Below are 25,564 nucleotides of genomic sequence, written 5' to 3'. Positions count from 1 at the left end.
GCTGTCCTCGGCCAGGGCCTTTTCGGTCTTGGCCCCAGCCTGGTGGAACTCTCTGCCAAATAACATCAGAGCCCTGCGGGACCTTATGCAATTCCGGAGGGCCTGTAAGGCAGAGATGTTCTGCCAGGCTTTTTTTGGTTGAGGGAAGCGACAGTTTCCTTTTGTCTGGCCCCCTCTCTCATCCCCCCCCCCCCGGTTGTTTATTTTATTTGGCCCACTTTCCCTCCTGCCTGCGAAGTAGCTGGCAATCTGAAAATTGGATCAATTAATATTTGCCATCTTTTTTTCAAATATGTGTTTTTAATGTTTTTATGATTTTATCTGATTGTGTTTTATGGATACTGTACATTGCCCAGAGCCCTGCAATAGCAGGGATTGGGCGATTAATAAATCCAATATATATAGAATGTGTTCAGCAATTTCTAGTTTCCACATGAGCAGGAGAAGGGCAGCACCACCAGAAAAGGCAGCAGTCACCAGGATTTCCCTCCACATGTGTACACCTACACAAATCTGCATTAGAGTCAAGATGTACTAACTCCCCCCCGCTTACCCCCATTGAGAGTCACCATGCAATCCTATTCAGAGTTATCCCAGTCTAAGCCCATTTGTTTCAGTAGTGCCTAGCATTGCACCTTTCAGTAAAGGTAAAGGTTCCCTTGCTCGAAAGCCAGTCGAATCCGGCTCTAGGGTTGCGGTGCTCATCTCTGTTTCCAAGCCGAAGAGCCAGCGCTGTCCGAAGACGTTTCCGTGGTCATGTGGCCGGCATGACTAAACACCAAGGCGCACGGAACACTGTTCCCTTCCCACCGGAGTGGTCCCTATTTATCCACTTGCAATGTCTTGCTTTCGAACTGCTAGGTTGGCAGGAGCTGGAACGAGAGACGGGAGCTCACTCCGTCATGCCGCAACTCGGGTCTCGAATTGCTGAACTACTGACCTTCCACAGCCTGCAGGTCAGCGTCTTAACCACTTGAGCCGCCGCAGCTCCTATTGCACATTTCAGTACCAGAGACTAATTCTGATGGATTTCCTAAGGCTAGATAGCATCCTGTCCTGGTTTGGATGGTCCAGGCTAGGACGGTCTTATCAGATCTTGGAAGCTAAGCAGGGTTGGTCCTGGTTAGTACTTGGATGGGAGACCACAGGGGAAATCCATGGCTGCTATGCAGAGGCAGGCAATAGCAAACCACCTCTGTTTGTCTCTTGCCCTGAAAGCCCCATGAGGGGTCACCATGAGTCGGTTGTGACTTGACAGCACTTTGCGCACACAGATAGAACCCCACAATATTTTTCCTGTTACACTTTCCCATCTAACCTTGTACTGGAGAGCCCAGCAGGATGTATTTGAGGGAATAAGATCTGGGCCTGAGTATAAACTTACTCAAGCCTGGACTGATGGGCAATGAAATAAACTAGTAATAATAGAGGGAACAGCAATGAAATGACACCATGTACAGAAAATTGCTGCAAAGTGCACACAATATGAAGATACTAGACAATAATAAAGCTACAATACTGGTAAGCTTTGTGATGCTTTAATCTTTGTTTTCAACAGATGGACGCCATCAAAAACAAGGTGATGACGTGAAAGGTCCGATTGAAAGGTTATCAGGGCTCTAGTCGGGGGGGAGCTCTCAGGTACGGAGCTCCGGAAGAGAACCTCTAGGGGGCGGGGCGGTCACGTGCTGAAGCCCCGCCCCCTTCTTTACCCCGCCCTCTGCTTCGATCCTCATTCCGTTTGGGAATGAGGATGAAGCAGGAGGGTAAGTAGCCGGGCCTTCTGACACACTTCCGGTGATGTCAGGGGGGTGTGGCCTTCTGTCACTTCCGGTGATGTCAGGGGGCGTGGCATATGCAAATAAGTTATGCTAATGAGTTATGCTAATGAGCTCCGGCAGCTCTTTTTCTACAACAAGACCCCTGAAGGTTATACTTGTTAGCTCTAAGTTTTGGAAGAAGATTACTTGACTCAAGAATACAGTGTTGACTTTATTGCTAATGGATGCAGAACTGAGACCTATTTGATAAAGAGACTTCGAAACGAGCGGTTACTCGGGAAGTTCGTTGTCCTGTCCGTTCATCCTTTCACGTCATCATCTTGTTTTTAATGGTGTCCATCTGTTGAAAACAAAGATTAAAGCATCACAAAGCTTACCAGTATTGTAGCTTTATTATTGTCTAGTATCTTCATATTGTGTGCACTTTGCAGCAATTTTCTGTACACAATGAAATAAACTGACAGAAACAACATGGTTTGTTTTTTGAAGTGAGCAAGAATGAAGTTTATTCAGAGAGAAACACACAGCGGAGGTAAGAAACACGCAATCAGATGAGACCAGGACCCCCCCTCCCCCCCATCAAAGTGAGTTTGTAGCATTACATTATCTGAGAACCACTGAGAAGATTCAAGTTCTTGTGTCAGAATCGCTTATATCAGAAGAAACGCTAGAAACTTAACAGTCTGTGACTTTATTTAAAAGAAGACATTGAAGGCTGTCAATTTTCTTTTCAGTGCCTTCAGTGTCTTCTTTCTAATAAAGTCACAGACTCTTTTTAATCAGCTTGCCCTGTTTCTTTTTTTTACACTTTTAATTAAAAATAATATAGTTGTTTTTTTAGCTTATTTCCTTTAGATTACTGGGCCTGGTCCAGTCAAAGTGAAACACTCTAAATCGCACCGATTTCAGTGCCTTAAACTTTTCTCTGAAATCGATGGGACTTTAAGGCTGTTGTTTTAAGCACACTTACTTTCAGGCAAATACAGTGGAAAATTTGAAGACACCTAAGTAAGAACGGTCAGTGTTTTCCTAAACATACAGAACTGAAGAGCTTCAAAGACAGACAGCATCAAAACAAACGTTTATTTTAAGAAAGGCAAAAAAAAGGGCTGCGCTGGATATGAGGGCAAGAACATTTGCATTCCTCTTTTCCTCCAGTTCCAAGCAATTCACTCCACGCTGGTGAGAGGTTTCCAGGTACAGGACTTCTATTGCACTCTCTGTCATAGAAAAGAACCGATTGTCGTTAGATGTGGGCTAAAGGCATGGGTGAGAAAAGTTGAGCTTGCTGATATTCCCTCCTGTGCACTGTTACTGAAGGTATTCTCCAGCGCAAACATGATCACCTACTAACATCAGCCCGTAACATTGCAGATCAAGACAGAGGAGCAGGGGCTTAACGTCTGCTTCAATATTTGAAATATGTCATATATTTGGTAATATATCTGATTTTACTTGTTGTACGTAACAACTCATATTATTTGACAGACCTGATGAATTTATATTTCCCCCCGTCCCCTTTTCCCTTCTGTATCCCAACTTTTTTCTGAGAAAATAATTAATTTTTTAAAAAAGACAGAGGAGCGGGGGCTAGGGAAACTGTTGGCAACTCCAGGCCACAGACAATGCCTCCCATGCCTTTGCAAGAGCCAGTTCACAACTTCCAACTACAAGTGATCAAACACTGAGAAAGTGGTCAGTTTACATGCATATCTGACTATACGTAGGCTGTGCAAATCTGGTGTGTGCAAAGAAAGCTACAGTACATATTAGCTTAGGGATGTCCTCTGGTACATAACCATATTCTGACTGTGATTTTGAGAACAACCTCCCCCCCCTGGAAATTAAACTACAGAGGATAAGCCTGTATTGACTGCTGAAAGCGCTGGGTGCAGTTGACATTGGAAAAGATATAGCAGGGCCTTTTTAATCTCTAATTCTGTGGTGCCCACTTGTGTGGGTAGACAGTGGGTTATTGGTAGACCTCAGGCCAATTTGGGGTGGGCCACCAATAGGGTTGTCAACCTCCAGGTAGGGCCTGGAGATCTCCCAGAATTAGCACTCATCTCCAGGCAAAAGAGATCAGTTCTCCTGGAGAAGATGGTTGCTTTGAAGGATGGACTCTATGACATTATATCCCACCGAGGCCCTTCCCACTCAGAGCTGGCAACCCTAACCACCCAGCAGCTGCTGACAGGGATACCAACAGGCCTGGAGAAAAATGTCCTGTCCATTTAATAGAGGCTTAAGGGGGTGCCATCTTTCTCCACACCACGAAAAACTTTAGCGGCCCATTTCATCATATCAAACCTCTTTTTTCTCCAGGCCTGTTGGCAACCATCTTCGCTGGCCATTGGGATTGTTGCAAAGAATGCTGGGACTGATTCTGACCCACCAAGGCATTTATTCTGTTATTACGCAAGTGGTCATGCAAAAGATCACTTAGCATTTAGCTATGCCACCGTTCTTAAAAGATCCTGCGTTATGATGCCACTGTTGCTGTGTAAATTTAAAACACACCATGATGTGGATTTGGGGGGGGGGGGCGGCCTTAGGGTATGACATGGTCACCCAGTACTTGGTTATTTGAAGCTGAGGATTTGTCTACATATGCATCAAAATGAGGCAGGAGATGAAAGGCTGCCAACATCAGATTGTGAAATTCCTGAAGATTTGCAGGCAGGGGTCATTTCCCGCAGGAGCGTACAGGAGCAGAGCTTCAGCAGTAAAGAGCCCGGGGGGGGGCACAGGCAACAAGCCCCACCCCCTGCTCCCAGCAGCCCTCAGTCAGAGCAAGAAGCAGCCAGGTAAGTTGCAGAGCTCCCCCCCCCAGCCCCCTGGTCCAAAACAGTCCAGTGGCACCTTTAAGACCAAGTTTTATTCAGGTACAAGCTCTCCCTCCTCTGTGAGGACAGATTTGCATGTTCCCCCCCCCCATAGCTAGCAATCCAAAACAGTCCAGTGGAGCCTGAGCAGTGGGTGTGGCCTTCTGACACACTTCCGGTGATGTCAGAGGGTGTGGCATATGCAAATAAGTTATGCTAATGAGTTATGCTAATGAGCTCCTGCACCTCTTTTTCTATGAAATGACCCCTGTTTGCAGGTACAGCCTGGGTAGTCTGGGGTTTGGGGAAGGGTGGGACCTCAGCAGGGTATAATGCCATAGAGTCTACTCTCCAAAGCAGCCATTTTCTCCAGGTGAATTGATCTCAGTCATCTGGAGATCAGTAGTAGTTCCATGAGGTCTCCAGGCCCCACCTGGAGACTGGCGACCCTAGGGGAGAGTCTGGAAGTAATAGAGTAGAGAGTGTCACTTTTAATTACAGATAAGGGAGGGGTTTACCATTTTTGAATAATTATCTCCAGGGCTTTTTTTGTAGAAAAAGCCCAGCAGGAACTCATTAGCATAATAGGCCACACCCAACAGCAGAAACTCATTAGCATATTAGGCCACACCCCATGCCTTCCCTTGGCTTGCCCGGATCCCGGGCAAGTTGGCCCTCGGACAGGCCAGGGAAGGCACAGGGAGGTATTTAAATGCCTCCCCAATCCTTCCAGGGCCCCCCGCCACCCCGCCTCGGAGTTGCCTGGGGAAATCGCTCTCCAGGCCTTCCCTCTGTAGCCACAAACACAGAGGTTTTCGCTGTAGAGGGCGTGGGAAACTCTGAAACCAGCCGGAACTCTGTTCCTGTGCGTTCCTGCCCAAAAATAGCTCTGATTATCTCTAAATCTGTGGTGCCTGCCTGTGTGAGCAGAAGGTGGAATACTGGTCTGTTCCCTCCCTACGCAACGCATGGGTTGACTCCAGTCTACATTTTCCAGTGGCAAAACAGACTTTTCCTGCCTCCCCCCTCCCACAGCAGCCCACTGATCTCCACAAAATGCTGCTCCTGGGTGGGTAGGGGAACCTGTGAACATCATGGCGCAATGATTGAAAATTGCCAAATGTTGCCAACCCGATATAGCCCAGAACAAAGTTGGAGTCCAGTGGCACCTTTATTTATTTATGTATTTATTTATTTATCTTTGGATTTGTATCCCGCCCTCCCCGAAGGCTCAGGGCGGCTCACAAGGGGCCCCTTGAAGAACAAGAATGCTTCATTCAAGGGCAAAGCTTTCATGCATAAAGCACGCTTCTTCGGACAAATGGAACAAAATCTTCTCAGTGGAGTGGTGACTGAGGGGGGGGGGGGAAGAGGGTGGGGGGCAGCCATTAGGAGGGGCCACTCAGAGCCAAGATGCCTATGCAGAGCTGAAATGGGATGAGGTGGCTGGTAAGCAGGCCCGTAGCTACAGTGAGGCATCTCGGGGCTAGGCCTCCCCAACTTACTGGCAAGGCTCCACAACTTCCCATTCAGCCCAGGGGCCCCCCGAGTGGCGGATGGTGTGGGGAAGGAGCCAGGTAATTCTGTAAAGCTGTCTGTCACAAAGGCCACGCAGAGCCAGGCAGCACCTCTCTATTTCCCCCAGTCCTTCCACTGCTTGTTTTCTACTTGCGAGAAGTTTTCAGCACAGATGAGCATCCTCCCCCCTGTACTCTGATGTGGTACAGCTCACTGTATTCCCCTCACTTTATTTCATCAGGACCAGGGGTCGTTTTGTAGAAAAAGAGCTAGGGGAACTCATTAGCATAACTCATTAGCATACGCCACACCCCCTCCTGCAAGGCCGGCGGGAGTGCAAGGAAGCCCCGCGAAGGCCCTCCCTGGCCCCAGGCAGGCAGGGGTGGGGAGAGGCAGGGAGGAAGCAACTTACCCTCCCTCTTCTCCTGCCTCCTCCGGGCTGAATGAGGGCTGAAAGCGGGGCTGCCGGAAGCAGGGGGCGGGGCTTCGTCATGTGCCCCGCCCCCCGTACCTCACCCGGGGGAACTGCGATCCCCCGCGATCCCCCCCGAAATGACCTCTGATCAGGACTGAATGTGAGAACTGACCACAGGGGACAGTGTTCTGTGTGAGATGATGTGGCGGCTTTGCTGGGTCACCCCCACTTTAGTCACCCCTGACGTGAAGAAATCTCATTTTATCAATTGTCGTTATGTCTTAAAAAATAAAAAAATCCTGCAAATAGAAATTTCTTACAGCAGAAACCAATCAGAATGGAATATCGGATCTCAAACACACAGTGGATCCCCTTTGGTGATGGGAGGGGGGGGGACGACGACTGCAAAGGGTATTTAAAAACCAGAACTGTACATTACCTTTTTCCTCTGCATCAAGACCATCACAAACGCACCGTACAAGGCGCTCTTGAAAATGAGAAGAATGTAGACGAACCTTCCGATATAGCTTTCACGTTGATAAGATACTAAAAAAAAGGGGAAGCAAGGTGGAAAACTACGATATAGGGTTGCCACGTCCCCCCGGCCACCAGCAGATCACAAAGGAATTCATTTTTATTTCTTTATTCATTTATACCTCACCTTTCTGCCTCAAGGAGGACCCAAAGTGGTTTACATAGTCCTGTCCTCCATTTTATCCTCACAACACCTCTGTCAGCCAAGTTATGCTGAGATGCAGGCTTGTCGCCAAGGGAGGGTCGCTGGATAAGTCCGGGGTGGGAGAGGCAGGGCTCTAGTCGGGGGGGAGCTCTCAGGTACGGAGCTCCGGAAGAGAACCTCTAGGGGGCGGGGCGGTCACGTGGTGAAGCCCCGCCCCCTTCTTTACCCCGCCCTCTGCTTCGATCCTCATTCCGTTTGGGAATGAGGATGAAGCAGGAGGGTAAGTAGCCGGGCCTTCTGACACACTTCCGGTGATGTCAGGGGGTGTGGCCTTCTGTCACTTCCGGTGATGTCAGGGGGCGTGGCATATGCAAATAAGTTATGCTAATGAGTTATGCTAATGAGCTCCGGCAGCTCTTTTTCTACAACAAGACCCCTGGGGAGAGGACATTAAAATGGCCCAGGAGTAAGCTGAGGTGAGGCGTTCTTGAGGTGCTGGCAGCCTTGCAGGAACTGTTGGGCTTAGGCCTGGCTGGGACAGGTGAGGCAGTATTGGGCACTGCTGGGGCTGGCCTGGTCTGAGCTGAGGAGCCCTTGTGGTAATGCCAGCACCTCTGGGGCCCGGCTCTGTTTTCTTCCTGACTACCCGCAGACCTCCAAGAAAGTGGCTCATCAGTCATTTCTCCAGTTAGTTAAGAGGCCCGGCCTTTGTTGCGTTGCCCAACTGCACGGTTGGTCGAGCCCACCTAAGAATATTTTATTCTCACATTGGGCTTTTGAGGGCCAAATGACACTGGTCATGCAAACAGGTATCCTGATAGGGTTGCCAACTCCGGGTTGGGAAATACCTGGAGATTTTGGGGGTGGAGACTGAGGAGGGCGGGGTTTGGGGAGGGGCTTTAGTGGGGTGTAATGTCACGGAGTCTACCTTCCAAAGTGGCTACTTTTCCCCATCTGAACTAATCTCTGTCTCCTGGCAATCAGTTGTAATCCCAGGATATCCAGCCACCACCTGGGGGTTAGCAACCCTCTGTCCTGATGGTTCTTTTGTCGCAAAGAAAAAGGCACTCCCAGAAGAGGGCACAGGAGGGAAGAGAAATAGCAGGTGGGAGACAGGGTTGCCATCCTCCAGGGGGGATGTGGAGATCTCCTGGGATTACAACTGATCTCCAGGCGACAGAGACCAGTTCTCCTGGAGGCAATGGCCATTTTGGAAGGTTGGACTCTATGGCATTATAGCCCACTGAGTGAGTCCCTTCCCTCCCCAAACTCTGACCTCCTCGGGCTTTCCCCTTCAAATCTCCAGGTATTTCCGAGCCCGGAGCTGTCAACCCTAAGGAGAGGAGAGAATGCTTGACCTTCTTGCATTCCAAAATGGCTCACCCGTTTCCCCACAAACATACACGGTGTTGCAAAATCACACTTACATTCTTTACTTTAGATATTTATACTCCACTTTGCTCCCCGATAGGGATCCAAAGCAGTTTTACAACACCGTTCCTTCCTTCTTTGTTTTACCTTCACAGGTACTGTATTTGTGAGGTAGACTGGGGATTCAAACTGTGACCCCCCAGGTCCTGCTCTGACACACTAAATACACAGGGGGCAAAGGCATGGCATTAGGTAAGAGGAGTCATATTATTGTAGCATTTGTCACTTTTGTAATGTGACACATTCCATTGTTTTTAAAAAGTACCTTGTTCGTAAAAGGGGAGAAGAGGGTTTTCCAAGCTCACGATCCCTGTTCATCTTAAGCAATCTTGAACAAACAAACACCCACTCCCCGAACTACCATGACTGAATGGTAGAAGGAGCTTTGATGGGGGGGGGGGGATGTGACACAAACCCATTCATTTCAACGCAAATGTTGAGGGAGAAGGATGGTTTTGACTTACCTCTTTCTGTGTCACAACCTGAAAGCAGAAAGGGGGGAAATCCAAATTAGCAATTGATGGGGCTGAGAGTACCAAGGGGGGCTAGAACAGTTGCCAAGAAAGACTAAATCAAATTAAATGTTAAAAATCCGTCTGCTGAGTGATTCCAGAAAGGAAAATCAGATGAGTGAACAGTATGTTAATAACAGTCAAAATGCTGAATCATCATCGTCATCATCATCCTGCAAAAATACACCTGCAGTTCCGAAGACTTGGCTAGATCTCATCTACCAGCCAAATGTCTGACTGACAATTCATAATAATAATTCAGAATTATGAAACAAAGATTCTTTGGGACTTCTGATTACAAACCGATAAACACCTGAAGCATAACATCCTTGATATCACAATTATAGGGAGGGAAAGGGGGGGAGGGAATTAAAAAAAGGGTTTGGATCATTGACACTGCAATCCCAGGAGACAGCAGAATAGAAAAGAAAGAACAGGAGAAGACCACCAAATACCAAGACCTATGCAAAGAGTTAGAGCACCTCTGGGAGATGAAAGTTACCATCACGCCAGTTGTCATTGGAGCCCTTGGACCAGTGGCTAGAAGTCTCAAGAAACACCTGGACACTCTGGGCACTGAGCAAATAACACCAGCTCAGCTCCAAAAGACAATGTTACTTGGAACAGTGAAAAATCCTGCAAAGATACATGTGCAATTCCAACTTGGCTAGATCTCGAATTGCAGAACAACATCTGCCAGACAAATATCTGACTGTGACAATTCATAGTAGTAATGTTAATGCCTAGAAGTCTCAAGAAACTCCTGGATATTCTGAGCATTGAACAAAATACACCAGGTCAGCTCCAGAAGACAGTGTTGCTTGGAATAGCAAGAATCCTACGAAGATACCTCTGCAATTCCCAAGACGTTGGCTAGATCTTGAACTGCAGAACGCCATCTATCACTATCCATCAAATATCTGACTGTGACAATTCAGAATAATAAAAAATAATGTAAAAGTTAGAGTAAGACTTTGCTTGCACATGGGTTTCAGAAGGTTGGAGGCAATTTAAAAAAAAACATTTATTTTTTGTCGTTTTTATTTAAACTGTTTAAAGAGATCAATAGCCAAGCCTATGTGTACATTGATAATTCTATGGGAGCAGAGTGAGGTATCGGGAGCAGAATTCAGCTTCCTCTGTTTCTCAGCTTTTGTTTTCTGCTCTCTAAAGCCAAGTTTCTAGCCCTTATGGTTGGAAAAAAAATAGGCTGAATTTTGATGGACAAAAGCTGGTGGAATCTCAGAAGATAGAGGGGTGGCCTGACCTGGAATTGGAGGGAGGTCCTCAGTACCATCGGCATAATTCATGGCTCCAAAATAAATGCTTTAAAACTTTAAAGAGATCATACCAATTGGATTAATTTGTACTGAGTATTTGGACAGCAAAATTCACATCGCAGAACCTGATGCAGAACTCTGATTTTTTTTACGACAATTGTTATAAAAAATATATTGCAGTTTCATTACAGGATTTCAACTTTCTTTTTTAGCTCAGAGGTTTGCCAACAGAGCTTATCCACAATCCACTCACCTTCACTACTGATGACACTTTCGTAGACCTGAACAGCGTCATTCACGTAGAATTTGACCTCACACCGGAACTGATTGTAGGAATCCTGCCATTTCTGTCTGGAGACCCTCAAGCGACTGGTCAAGGAGTAGCTCTTTGTCTCACTGTGAAATTTGGAGAACTCCTCTGTCTTTACCCCCTCCGCTATCTCTGTGTCATACAGGTACCAGCTAATACTGACGTGGTCTGGGATGAAATCTTTGGCCAAGCACACAAGGGTGGCAGCCTGCTTTTCTTCAATCTCCTTCTGGGAGGGGGCAAAGATGGTCACCTTTGGGGGTGTGGGCTCCTGTCCTGGTTCTGGAAAACAAATTAAGGCATAGCAACAATGCGGTGATGCTTTTCATCCATGGCACACTAAGGAGATGACACTGAGGGTTCCTTTGTACATATATCTTGGTCAAATAATGCTAGTGAGACATTGCAGATCTTAAAGTTGCTGACAGAGCTTTCCTCTCACTTTGGTATCGCCTCAAATGCAAAACTTTACAGGGTTCAAACGTTCATCCGTGGATGGGAGACTGAGGTAAATAGATGCGTTTGGGGATCAGTCCTTAACACAGTGGGGTGGATCCTGTCTAGAGTTGCCAGGTTCCCCCTGGCTGCCAGTAGGGTTGCCAGATCCAGGTTGGGAAACTCCTGGAGATCTGGGGGTGGAGCCTGGGGAGGACAGGGACTTCTCAGTGGGGCACAGTACCATAGAGCCCACCCTCCAAAGCACCCATTTTCTCCAGGGGAACTGATCTCTGTTGTCTGGAGACGAGCTGTAATTCATTCCTAGTCATTACTGTCTCACAGGTGGGGTCAGAAGGGCCAAGAAGGAGGATAAGGAACAGGGTGAGCTGGGAGAGGAGGCAAATGTGGTGTTTCCTTTGTGTAATGGACAAAGTTGCCATGAAAAACAGCCTGCTGCTCAGCAATGCAACGTGTCGACTTTAAATGCTAAGTACAAAAACCTGAAAGTAAAATATGAAATTCAGAGTTCCCTGATGTGAGATTTCTGCATTTTTTATGTTGGGGGAAGGCGGAGAAAGTAATATGGAGTTACTTTGCAAGTAGGTCCCTGTAAGTACAGCAAATTTGGAAGTGGGTCCTCTTCATAAAATTTAAGAACCATTGGGGTGGGTCCAACCATCCTCCAAGAAGCCCTCCTGCAGCCGAAGTAGTCGTCCTCCAATGTACACGGCTCTTCTTCCAACAGAAAAGTCACTTAAATTGGACAAAGGTTCCTTAGATTGGAGGAAGGCTTCCAACCTGAAGGAAGGTAGGGCATGACCATTTTAATATACTAATATAAAAACTTTCTCCAGTGGAGTGGGAAGATGGCAATAGGATTAAGGAGGCCACCCCCCAGGTGGACCTGGGGATCCCTTGGCAACCCTACCCCACTGGTGGCCGGGGTGGACCTGGCAACCCTAGGTCATGACCAATGTTCCCTCTAAGTTGTGGAGTCTTGTGAGCAAAAATTCTCCTTTGTGAGCTACTGGCATTAAAGTTGTGAGCGAGCGAGCTGGCTGCCGCATGCATTAGTTTACTCTGGAGCCCTCCTTCCTGAGCCAGGACAAAAACGTGTGAGCCGGAGGCTAAAAAACTGAGCTAGCTCACACTAACTCAGCTTAGAGGGAACACTGGTCATGACCCACTTTTGGGGTTCAGACCGCCCCTTTGAGAACCACTCTCCAAAGTCTTGTTCATACAAATATGTGTATGCCTGCATGCACACCAGCACACATATGTATACACACACTCACACCCTCCAAACAATATTGTTAGTCTGGAAGTCAAAGCACAAATCGTATGGTTTGAGACTTAACAGGCTTTTCTAAGGCCGGCTTCAGGCGGAACTTTTTAGCGTGCACAGAAGTTCTTTTTCATGTCCACCTAAAAATGTCACGTGGATGCACCAAAGAGAGGTTTGCAAGCACTGTATCATGCTGGTACTAGACGAGGGAGCTGAGACCGGCTTCAGCTCCCTTTTAAGTGTACCTATCCCCTGCAAACTCATAGTCAGCCGTAGTAAAAAAATTTTAATGCACATGGTTGTCAGAAAGAGCTGACTGGACCCAACCAAGAAGAGGGTGCAGAGGCACCCAGAGGAAAGACCTATACCGGAACAAGAGTGAAAGGAAGGGCGAGAAACCAGTCAAGGAGAACATGAGAGATCTGAGGACCTGGCAAAAACCAGCAAGAAGAGGAGGAAGACCTAGATCCACAGAACGACTGGGCGAACCCGACCTGTTAGCTGGACTGAAGTCCCCGGGGGTGGCTCTCATGGGCGAGAAAAAGGGGGAATAGAAACCCCGGTCCGGATAGATGGGAAGCCGAACACACTAGATACAGGGTCCTGTTCCTTTAAACTGGGAAGTGGGTTGCATGGGAATAGATAAGCACAGCCAGGGAGGAAGAAATTAAAAGGAAACAAGGACTGGGATACAGCTGTGAAGGAACACTGTCCCAGGGGTTTTCGTTCTGATACATAGAGAGAGCCCCATGTGAGAGGAGCTCTCTCTGAAAGAATTCTGAGGTTCCTGTTGTATCAGGCCTCCCATCCCATCACCTGGACTGCCCAGCTGAGGACACCCAAGAGGAACAATTCAGAGGACGACTGACGTTCATGACAATAGTTTTCACTGCAAGTGATTACTCTGCATGCTTAACTCCTCTTTGATGGGACTGAAAAGTGCTTTGGGTTGTTTCCATTGGATTGTTCCCATTGTCTAGATTGTTATCAGAGTTATCCCCCCCCCCCACACACAGATACATTTGGAAGAAGTGGTGGTGGTGTGGGGGGGAAAAAAGACATCTCATCAGAAACAGTGTTCCCTCTAAGCTGAGTGTGAGCTAGCTCACAGTTTTTTTAGCCTCCGGCTCACACATTTTTGTCTCAGCTCAGGAAGGAGGGCTCCAGAGCAAACTAATTTATGCAGGAGCCAAATCACTTGCTCACAACTTTAGTGCCAGTAGCTCACAAAGTAGAACTTTTGCTCACAAGACTCCACAGCTTAGAGGGAACATTGATCAGAAATATGTTGCAGTGGTTCCAAACAGACACATGGTAAGAACAGTACTATAACATCCCAAGCTTAGAAAAATGACAAATCGCATATCCAGGAGAGAAGCATGCAAGCTGTATTCCCTCTGAACATCTAGCAACGATCTTACCTAGGACCGTGAGCCTGGTTCCAGTCCCAAAGTGCAGCTCATAGCCAGAGCACAGAGGAATACAGTAGTACAAAAATTCTTTTCTCTCTCCCTAATAACCTGGGCAGCAAATTGGGGAGGCTTGGGGACAAGGAACCAAGCCTGGGACATGCTGAGCCCAGCAGCCATTCTGTGGCCTGGGCAGAACCACAGGGACCGCTCCACTGAGGCCCAGGCTGCGGCCGCGACGACAGTGGATGTATGGTCGTCTCTGGCACTCAGATCTGAGTCGAGTAGACCACGCAGGGCTGCTTGCACTGCACCAGCCACTTGTTGTATCAGAGTAGCAGCCTGCTAGGAACTTCTCCGGTAAGCCAAAGAGCCTGTCCATCCCTACCAGCAAACGGCCGGTTTGTACCTTTGCCGCATAACTTAACCACACTTTCAGATTTGAATGGATGCAGATTCCTGATGGGTCGCTGTGTTCATCTGATGCCAGAAAATAAAAAGGGAGTCCAATTAGGGTTGCGGGGTCTCCCCTGGCCACTGCCGGGGGATGGGTTACAGTTGCCAAATCCAGGCTGGGAAGCTTCTGGAGATTTGGAGGTAGAGCCTGGGGAGAACAGAGACCTCAGTGGGGTCCAATGCCATAGAGTCAGTCCACCCTCCAAAGCATCCATGTTCTCCAGGGGAACTGATCTCTGTAGTCTGGAGATGAGCTGTAAGTCCAAGGGATCCCCAGGTCCCACCTGGAGGCTGGCATCCGTAAGTCCAGTGGCACCATGAAGACCAACACAATTACTCAAAGCGAGTTCCAGATTTGGGGGGGACCCTGGGCAGTGAATTCCCGGGGGGGGGGCTTTCCTACCCACTCTCCCACATGTCTCACTACTTACCTGTGCCTCCCCTCCCTACCCTGCCCACATGCCCACCTCCTGCCCACTCCCTGAAGCCATTTCCCTGGTGGCACCGAGCAGTGCATTCAGTTGGATGCACGGGTGGTGAAGCAAGCATCCACAAGCAAGCTGGTATGGAAATGGCATGTGGGCGGGGGAGCAGGTTGGCAGCAGCAGTGGGCCCCGTCTAGGGCTGCCAACCTCCAGGTGAGGCCTGGAGAGCTCTTGCTTTTACAACGGATCTCCAAACTATAGAGATCAGCTCCCCTTGAGGAAATGGCTTCTTGAGAAGGTGGACTCTATGGCATTGTAGCCTGCTGAGGTCCATCCCCTCCCCAAGCCCTGCCCTCTACAGGCTGTCTCCCGAAATCTCCAGGTATTTCCCAAGCCAGAACTGGCAACCCTAGCCCCACCAGAAGCCCATGGCCCTGGCAGCTGCCCCACCTGAGGGTATGCTGACCCTACAATTCCTTCCCACATAAGCTTTCCTGAGTCGGGAGCCACTTCATCAGAGGCATTTGATGACACAACAAAGTTCACGCTGTTCATAAAGGTTGTTAGTCTTTAAGGTGCCACCGGACTTCTCTCTTTGGTGCCAGTTTGGTGTAGAGGTTAAGTGTGCGGACTCTAATCTGGGAGAACCGGGTTTGATTCCCCACTCCTCCACTTGCACCTGCTGATGTGACCTTGGGTCAATCACAAGCACTGGCACAGCTGTTCCTGAAAGAGCAGTTTGTGTCAGAGTTCTCTCAGCCCCACCCACCTCACAGGGTGTCTGATGTGGGGAGGGGAAGGGAAAGGAGTTTGTAAGTCGCTCTGAGACTCCAAGTGAAGGGCGGGGTATAAATCCAATCTCTTCTTCTTCTCTTATTTGACTGGTGATGGCAGATCTGAAGTCACTCCCAAGTACTAGAACAGGGATCAGCACATGGAGGCCCCGAGCCCAATCTGGCTCTTTGGGGGAATATCACCTTTCCCCAATCACTTGCTAATCCAGAAGCAAGAGGTTCAGGAGCTCCAGGTCTTGCCTGAAGCCCTGTCTCGGCAGTGATGGTTATGCGGCCCTTATCCACCCTCTGTTCACTGAGATGGGGCTCATACAACTAAATATTCCTCCTCCGTTCAAAAGGAAATTCCCTGCACGCAGAAAACTAGCATGGCAGAGAGAGAAGCTGTGCTCCCTGATGTGCTAGGCCCATTTGATCATGTGACTCACATATTTAAAAGACAGGCTCACGACCTCATTGAGGACTGGGCTAAGGTGGCCCTCCAAAGTAGTCCCTGATCAGGCAACTGGGCAAAAGGAAAACTCTGCATTCTTGCAAGAGCAGGGCCCTATCTTACACCCTGCCCACCCCTATCAGCAATTCAGGAATAGAAGAAGAAGAAGAGATGGGATGTATACCCCATCCTTCACTCGGCTTACCATCTCCTTTCCCTTCCCCTCCCCACAACAGACACCCTGTGAGGTTGGTGGGGCTGAGAGAGCTCTTTCAAGAACTGCTCAGGAGGGGACAGCTCTGAGAGAACTGTGACTGACCCAAAGTCACACCAGCAGCTGCAAGTGGAGGCGTGGGGAATCAAATTTGGTTCTCCCAGATTAGACTCCATGCTCTTAACCACGACACCAAACTGCTCTTAACCACGACACCAAATATTAATTCTCTCCCACTTGAGCGTGCTCCTGTAATTATGATTTTTATGGTGTACGTCATGTCAGGCTGCCAACTCTGGATTGGGAAATTCTGGGAGATTTGGAGGCGAAACCTTGGGAGGGCAGGGTCTGGGGAGGGGAGAGACCTCAGTGGGGTCCAATGCCACATAGAGTCCCGCCTTGGAAGCTGGCAGGGCTCTTTTTGTAGCAGGTACTCATTTGCATATTAAGTGACACATCCCTAATGTAGCCAATCCTCCAAGAGCTTACAGTAGCTCCTATAAGAAGAGCTCTGTAAGCTCTTGGAGGATTGGCTACATTAGGGGTGTGTGGCCTAATATGCAAAGGAGTTCCTGCTACAAAAAGAGCCTGATCTCCTGTAATTCTGGGAGATCTCCAGACCACACCTGGGAGTTCGCAACCTTAACAGTATGTGAAATGTTGTGACTATTTGAAGTGTTCGACTTAAAAGCAAAACTACTCATCATGCAGAGCTGCCTGATTCCCCCCCCCCCCCAAATAAAAACTTTATTTTGTGTTGTAAAGAGCACTGGCACTTCTAGGGTTGCCAAATGGCCTGGAAAATATACCGTTGTGTTTGAGAACGGGCAGCTGAAACCTTTCATGGCATGGAGGTAAGTAACATTCCCAAGCTTGAGGAGGGAAGAGTTTGGGGAGGGCTCAAAAGGGGTGAGATGTCATTAAGTCCACCCTCCAAAGCTGCCATTCCCTCCAGGGGAGCAGATCTCTGTAGCCTGAAGATCAGTTGTAACTCGGGAAGAGCTCCATTCCTTCATCTCAGCCTTACCCATCTCACAGAGTTGTTGTGAGGATAAAATTGAGAAAGGAAAACCAATGTACCTGAGGTCCTTGGAGGAAGGGCAGAATAAAAACGTACTAGATGTTAAACAAGAGCATGGGTGTTTGTGTGTATAGAAAGCTGGTGATTTCAGTTGGTAGATAACCTGGTAGAGGACAGTTAGATAACCTATTCTCTGGGCTCTCCTGTTGAAAGCACTGAACTAGCAACAACTGCAGGCATTTTTGGCTAGGCCTTGTGGTTAACCATGATCAGCTGTTTGTAGAAGGTACAGGGCCATTTTACATTTTATATTAATCTGGGCGGGGGGGGGGGTACCAGGGTAGGTAACCTGGCTAGACAAGCTGTTAGGAAGGACCCTGGAAGGCCTTGCATTCCTTCCTTTGTTTTGTTCTTCATGAAATCATAATTGGTTTGATCAAGATGACCTCCAGCATATTCTTGAGTGATTGAGTGAGCCGGTTCAAATGTGAATGGGCTGAGAAGGAAAGAGTTCGACATCCTTTCCAACCAGACGTTTGCTCAACCTAAAGACACCAGGAACTGGTTTGAATAATAAAAGAATGTGTGTGTGTGTGGGGGGGAAGATAACAGAGTTACAAGAAGTTCTGCCTTGAGGTATCCTTATTGCCATCAGTAGCAGCTTTCTCCAGCCCTACATGGACAGATCTGAGCCAGGTGGTGGCACAGGTCTAAGATGCCCTGCTCGTCATCTCCCATGCCATCACCAACTCTTCAGTGTATTGGCCCCCTTTTCAGTGTGCTCCCCCCCCCACCCCGAGTTACTTGGCTAGCTAACCAGCTCTGGGGCAAGGTCTATTTGGTTGTGAGTAAACCTTGGAAGACCACTCCTTGGAGGCAACATCCAGTTCTTAGGAGCAGAAAAATTTGCTCCCTATTCAAAGGTGCCCAAGCTAGCCTGATCTTGTCAGATCTTGGAAGCTAAGGAGGGTCGGCCCTGGTTAGTATGTGGATGGGAGACCTCCCAGGAATACCAGGGGCGTGACATGGAGGCAGGCAATGGAAGGACCACCTCTGAATGTCTCCTGCCGTGAAAACTGTAGAGGGTTGCCATAAGTCAACTGTCACTTGATGGCACTTTCTACCACCATTAAAAAGGTATTAAACAGCTGTTGTTTGAGGATTTCTTTCTTTCTTTCTTTTTTTACCAGATTGTGTGTTTGGTATTCAGGAGCAGCTGTTCACTAGACAGTCATATGTAACTGATGACTGCAGTCAGTTTTAGCACACCATTTAGCCTTTTACCGATGTTCCAGTAATACATTCAAAGCTGTTCAGAAACTAGGCTGAAAACTGTTCCAGAATTTCATCCGCAGTGTTCACATTCCAGAGTTTCTGACCAGAGGCCCTGGAAGATATTAGCCTGCATAATGCTAAATGCAGCTGTTCAATCCAGAGGTGTGACTTCTGGCTCCTTAAATCTGCCAATTAGGGATGCCAGCCTCCAGGGGGGACTTCAGGAACCCCTGGCATTACAGCTTATCTCCAGACTACAGAAATCAGCTCCCTGGAGAAAATGGATGCTTTGGAGGGAGGACTTGGTGGCATGGTACCCCACTGAGGTCCCTGTCCTCCCCAGGCTCCATCCCCAAATCTCCAGGAGTTTCCCAACCTGGATCTGACAAACCTACTTCCCCATCCCCCACCGGTGGCCAGGTGGGACCTGGCAACACTAGTTCCAGTAATAAATCCTTCATACAAAGAACAGAACCTCTTCACATTTTTTCCTCATTCTTCTACAGTCTACAGGCAAACTTTTCTGATTATTCACTTGCCCAGTATTGCATCAACTGCACAATACACCCCCCCCCAAAAAAACCCCCAACACCCTGTGTTCTACAGGGTTTCATTTGCCCACCCTTGCAAATTCTTACCTAGTACCGTAAGCCGTGTTCCTGGTCCAAAATAAAGCCTATCTGTGGAGCACAGCGTGACGCCTTTGTAGGCAAACCTACTCTAGGAAGAGGAGAGGGCATACCTTCCAAACAGGAGCCCAAGGAAAACTGGGGCGATGATGTATTAGCGATGAGGTTCTCTCCAATAGAGCCCCCTCCCCTTGTTGCACATATTGCATTCATTTACTTTAGGTCCACGGCTTGTCCTGCACTGTGACTTCTGGAACAGGCTCCTCAGCTGAAGTCCGAAGTAGAGAGTAGAAGAGAAAATGTGGGGTTCCCACCCCATGTTAGCCTAGTTAGTAGCATTAATGTGGAGGCAAATGAGAGGGAGGGTTGCTTAAACTTTCTCCCACTGTTATAGTTTTACATTTGGCTATGTCAAGGCAGGCAAGCAGGCGGAAGGAAAGAAAGAAAGAAAGAAAGAAAGAAAGAAAGAAAGAAAGAAAGAAAGAAAGAAAGAGAGAGAGAGAGAGAGAGAGGACTGTACATTTGTACAGCCTTGACCCTAACTCATTTCTTAGGGATGTTTAAGCTAATTTCACAAAAGACCTTGTTGTACTTGTTAGAAAAAAAGCTGCAATTGGAACACCTTCTTTGTTCCGTATCCAGCTAGACAGTTTAGGGGTGGGAGTGCAAGGAAAGCAGCATCCTGCTGTTTGGTAGCCCTGGCCATGTGTTTACTTCCATAACCACAAGAATCTCCTGCCCCGATTTAATTTCTAGAGTCTGGGGACGGGGGAGAATGGAAACTCGACCCCATGTGTGCCCACTGTAATTTTTTAAAAATGGCATTCTGAACATCTTCCTCAAAGCAGAATAAGGACAGAGTTTTGGCGGTGGAAATTACTGTCAAGTCATGGCTGACTTATGACAACCCTGTCGGGTTCTCAAGGCAAGAGACATTCAGAGGTGGTTGGCCATTGCCTGACTCCGCATCATGATCCTAGTATTCCTTGGAGGTCTCCCATCCAAATACTACTCCCATCCAAATACTGCCCTGACCTGGATAGCCCAGATCTCAGAAGCTAAGCAGGGTTGACTCTGGCAAGGACTTGGATGGGAGACCTCCTTGGAATATCAGAGGCGGGAGGCGGGGGCAGGCTTTACTCAAGCCACCTCTCTGGATATCCTCCAGGCCCCCAGTAGGGGGTCAGTCGCCACAGGTCGCCATGGCTTCCAGGTGTGCACACACATGCACGCACGCACACACATGCCCATATAAAATACGAATACTAGCCGGGGCTGACCCTGCTTAGCTTCCAAGATCTCACAAGATAGGGCTAGCCAGGTCAGGGTAGGAAAGAGTTTTACTTATACTAAATACAGGGACAATCCTAGCTAAATAGGAATATGCTAGAGGCAGAGGTGGAGCTCACTGGATTTAGATTTCAGGGCACTGGTTTTCTGCCCAGAATCCTTGAGAAGACCAGAGCCCCACATGAAACAGAATGAATGCCCCCCCTCCCCCATTCAGAAGTGGACCGGAAGCCCCAGAGAATCCATCAAGCGGGCAACTTTGGGGTCGGATCCACTTAGCTTTTCCACTGGTAATAAAAGGAGGAGGGGGTCCCCTTGGACTGCCAAAAGGTACATTGAAGGTGCTCCTGTAAGGAGGGGGATTAGGTGAGGCTGCGTTTAAAAGCCGGCTGGATCCAACCCTTTCTATACAGCCTGTACAATTAGCTCATGTGGATGAACAATTCCTCCAGTGTACTGGCTTTACCACAGAGTTAGATGATATCAGAATGCAGAGTCCATCGCCTTAGCCGGGGGAGGGGTTGTGTTCCCCCCCCCCCGTTTAGATTAAAATGTATACTTCCAAATGTGAAAATGCAGCCCGATTTTGCCCCCTCAAGCCCTGGACTGGTCCTCCAAAGTCTGATCCTGACAGCACCACTGGTCACCAATGTTCCCTCTAAGCGATGGAGCCCTGTGAGCAAAAATTCTACTTTGTGAGCTACTGGCATTAATGTTGTGAGCAGGAGATTTGGCTGCTGCATAAATTAGTTTGCTCTGAAGCCATCCTTCCTGAGCTAAGACAAAAATGTGTGAGCCAGAGGCTAAAAAACTGTGAGCTAGCTCACACTAACTCAGCTTAGAGGGAACACTGCTGGTCACATATAAACCTTTTCTCTGCTGACCCTCTGGAGGGATTCAGAGACCAGCAAAACTGAACAGTCTGCAGGTCCCTGCCTGGATCAGGTCTCCTATGTGCCATGAATCCATTGGAGGGACTTCAGGCTGGCCACCGTTCTCTCTCGGCATCAGCTCCCAGTTTCCAATCATTATAAAACTATGCTGCTTTGCAGGGTCGTTTTTAAGAGTGTCGAGACCACACTTGAGACTGGTTTGCAATCCTTGCCGTGACCACCTAAAGGCTGAGTGCCCCTCTCTCCTACGGTCACCACCCCAGTGTTTCTTACCTAGCACCGTCAGCCGCGTCCCTGGTCCAAAGTACAGCCTCTCGTTGCTTCACGGCATGTCACCCCCGTAAGCAAACCTGCTCCCTGGAGAATTTTGGACTTGTTGAAGAGGGGGGTTCTGGTCCTCCACTTTATTACCAACACACACTATTTTGGAGCCTGCAGAAGTCCCGTTTTGGATCTCCTTCCAGAAGTATGGGCAACACACTGCTGTTTCAGATTAGCTTTCTCATCTGCCTTGCTCCCAGCATCATTGCAGGATAGTTCTAGCAAAATAGCCGCTAGAATTTTTCACTTACCGTTATCCCACTTTCCCCTCCAAGGATCTCTGGGGAGCTGCCTCATTTAATCCTCACCTCCACCCTGTCAGATTGGCTGCCTGGCCACCTAGTCAGCTTTGTAGCTGAGCACCGGTTCCGTCCAGGTCTCCTCCATCCAAATCCCACATTCTGGTCTACGACTCACCAGCAATGTTCCCTCTAAGCTGTGGAGTCTTGTGAGCAGAAATGCTACTTTGTGAGCTGCTGGCATTAAAGTTGTGAGCGAGCCATTTGGCCACTGCATAAATCAGTTTGCTCCGGAGCCCTCCTTCCTGAGCTAAGGCAAAAATGGGTGAGCTGGTGGCTAAAAAACTGTGAGCTAGCTCACACTAACTCAGCTTAGAGGGAACACTGCTCACCAGTGGCACTCAGGTGTTTCCTACTAAAATTCGACTTTTCCAGGCCTAGCATATATGGTAAAAATCCCTCCTGGACATGCAGAATAACAATACCTCCTTCCCACCCCGTATCGCCTCCTGCTTACCTAGAACAGTCAGCCGAGTTCCTTGTCCAAAGTTCAGTGGGTAGTTGTTGGCACAGCATGAAGCTGTGCTATTAAAAGGGATGTCTCTCATCAAGGACTGGGGAATGTCTGCTGCACGATGACGCTATTCTATCCTACCCAGGGCTCTCTTTTTAACTTTTTATATCTAGCTAACCATTGCTGATGCCACAATACTGGGCTGCTTGCGCCTGGAATCCTTCCGGGGATCTCAGAGAAGCATGCATGGTTCTCTTCCCCGTTCTTCTCACCATCAACCATGCTAGACAGATCAGGTTAAGGGTGGTGCCACATGTTTACTTTCCCTCAAGGATTTCTATGAACAGATTTCAGCCATGGGAGCTGCGATTTCAAGCAGCAGTCCAGCTCAGTTTTCATATCCTATAACATCAGATCGTATCAAGCAGAGTAAGATAATTTTAGAATCCAAACCTTGTGGTCTTTTGCAGGTTCCCCCCCAACCAATGTTCCCTCTAAGCTGTGGAGTCCTATGAGCAAAAATTCTACTTTGCGAGCCACTGGCATTAAAGTTGTGAGCAGGCAATTTGGCTACTGCATCAATTGGTTTGCTCTGGAGCCATCCTTCCTGAGCTAAGGCAAAAATGTGTGAGATGGAGGCTAAAAAACTGTGAGCTAGCTCACACTCACTCAGCTTAGAGGGAACACTGCCCCCAACATACTTTAGATGATAATGTATATTTCAAATGTAAAAAATGCAGCCTGATTTTGCCCCTCAAGCCCTGGACTGATCCTCCAAAGTCTGAACCTGAAAGCACCACTAATCAGATAGAAGCCCTTTGTCTGCTCACCCTCTGGAGGGATTCAGAGAACAGAAGAACAGAACAGTCTACAGGTCCCTGCCTGGATCAGATCTCCTATGTGACATGAATCCATTGGATGGACTTCAGGCTGGCCACCATTCTCTCTCGGCATCAGCTCCCAGTTTCCAATAATCATAATTATAAAACTATGTTGCCGGGCTGTTTTTAAGAGCTTCGAGATCACACATGAGAATGGTTTACAATCCTTGCCGTGACCACCTAAAAGCTAAGTGCCCCCCTCTCCTACGGTCATCGCCCCAGTGTTTCTCACCTAGCACCGTCAGCCTTGTTCCTTGTCCGAAGTGCAGCTTTTCGCCGGTTCACAGCATGTCACCCCTGTAAGCAAACCTGCTCTCTGGAGACCTTTGGCATTAAGGGGGCTTCTGTTCCACCCTTTGCTTACTGATACATGCTATTTTTGAGTCTACAGTAGCTTTGGATCTCCTTCCAGAAGTAAGGGCAACAGCGCTGGCTCATTTAACCGTTTTAATTCACCACGTTCCCAGCATCACTTCAGGGTAGTGCTAGCAAAGTAGTCAAGTAGTCGGCAGAACATTTTACTTAGGTACATCCCACTTTCCCTTGAATGAATTCCTGGGCGGGGGGGTGGGGAGTGGAATCTTGTTTTGTTCTCACCTCTTCCAGACCAGGGACTCTATCCAGATTTCCCCAGTCTAAACCCCACATTCTTGTCTGCAACTCACCCGTGGGTCTCAGGTGCTTCCCTACTAAAATTCAACTTCGAAAGCCTGGCACATGTAGTCAAAATCTCCCCTGAACATCCAGAAGAATGATACTTCCATCCCACCCCATATCACCTGCAGCTTACCTAGAACAGTGAGTCGAGTTCCTTGGCCAAAGCTCAGCGGAGAGGTATTGCACAGCATGAAGCCATGCTATCAAAAGGGATGTCACCTATCAAGGACTGGGGTGACTCTACCACATCATAACACCCTGATGGGCTACCAAGGCATTTTTCCTCAATTTTTTTATATCTAGCTAGCCATGGCTGACACAAGAATAGTGGACTACGTGGACCTTGAATATGTCCTTATTCGTGACAATTCCACTCGCCTTCCAAGGAACTCAGGATGGTGTCCCTGGCTCTCTTCTCTGATCTCCTCACCCTAAACCATGTTAGGCAGATCACACTAAGGGTGGGTCTATGTGTTCATTTCCCCCCAAGGATTTTTTTTAAGACAGCTGTGATTTAAAGCAGCAGTCCAGCTCAGGGGTTCTACGACTCCCCCCCCCCTTGCATCTTTTCCCCATCAAAAATCACTTCCCACCCCCAGCTCCTTTTACCTCCATGGGAGAAAATGTATGAGTATCCATAAATATCAAAACCAGCTTGGAGATGGCAATTTTCTTAACTTGTAGCCCCATGCTGAGGCTGCATCCATGCATCACTGGATATTGTGCTTTCATTGCGCTATCATTGCAAAGGGATTGCCTTGTCCACATGGAAGAATCCAGCTGCAAATGACTGTTATAACCCAATAGTGAAGTGCAGATGCAGCCCAAGACTGGCCCAAGACTAGCCCAATGTTATACAGTGAACTTCAGGACTGAATGGGCAACTGAACCCAGGTCTCCCAGTCCAGAACCCAAAGTCTATCCATGACACCCCACTGGCTCTAGTTATACAAGTGTATATGCTCATATGGCCAAATTGAACGTAGTGTGCAGACCAGATGACCACAGTACCCTTCCCCCCTGCTCACATACCTTTCTCTTTCCCCAGACCATGATTGCAGAATCTTCTATAAATGCTATCCATGACTGCCTGGTTCACATGGATGAGAAGGATTTCTGAGGAACGTACAAACTGACCATGGGCAACCCTTTAGCATCCAGTTTCAACCATGATGACCCTTTCTTCTACCAAGGTTGACATGTTATCTGCTTCTCCCTTTCTCTGCCATCTTGAATTTCCCCTGGTCTGTTCAGGAATTTACATTTTGCTCACTGTTTCCTTATCGATCTTAGTCTTTGAACGAGCATACCCTCGGCTGATGGTAACAATAAACATACCCTCTTTCCCGAGTGTGGCAGTTTTGGAGCCAAATGCTAACGATTATTCCACTGAAAAAAGACCTCGTATCAGCAAGTTTAACTGCTATCACACACAGTATGGCTGGATTCATTAAAATAAAACATTGGAGCCAAAGAATCTTAGCTTTTCAGGCTGGAGGCACATGAGAAAGTAGATTTTCTTACCTAAAACGGTCAGCTTGGTCCCTGCTCCAAAGTATACTGTCTGAGCACTTGCACAGCCAGCTGGCTGGTGAAGGAAACCCAACAGCACGGCCCACAAGGAAGCCAATGTTCTACT

This window comes from Gekko japonicus, unplaced genomic scaffold (assembly GCF_001447785.1).
Source record: "Gekko japonicus isolate JY-2015 unplaced genomic scaffold, Gekko_japonicus_V1.1 scaffold2390, whole genome shotgun sequence".
NCBI classification, from domain to species: Eukaryota; Metazoa; Chordata; class Lepidosauria; order Squamata; family Gekkonidae; genus Gekko; species Gekko japonicus.
Note: the sequence above shows the minus strand (reverse complement) of the source record.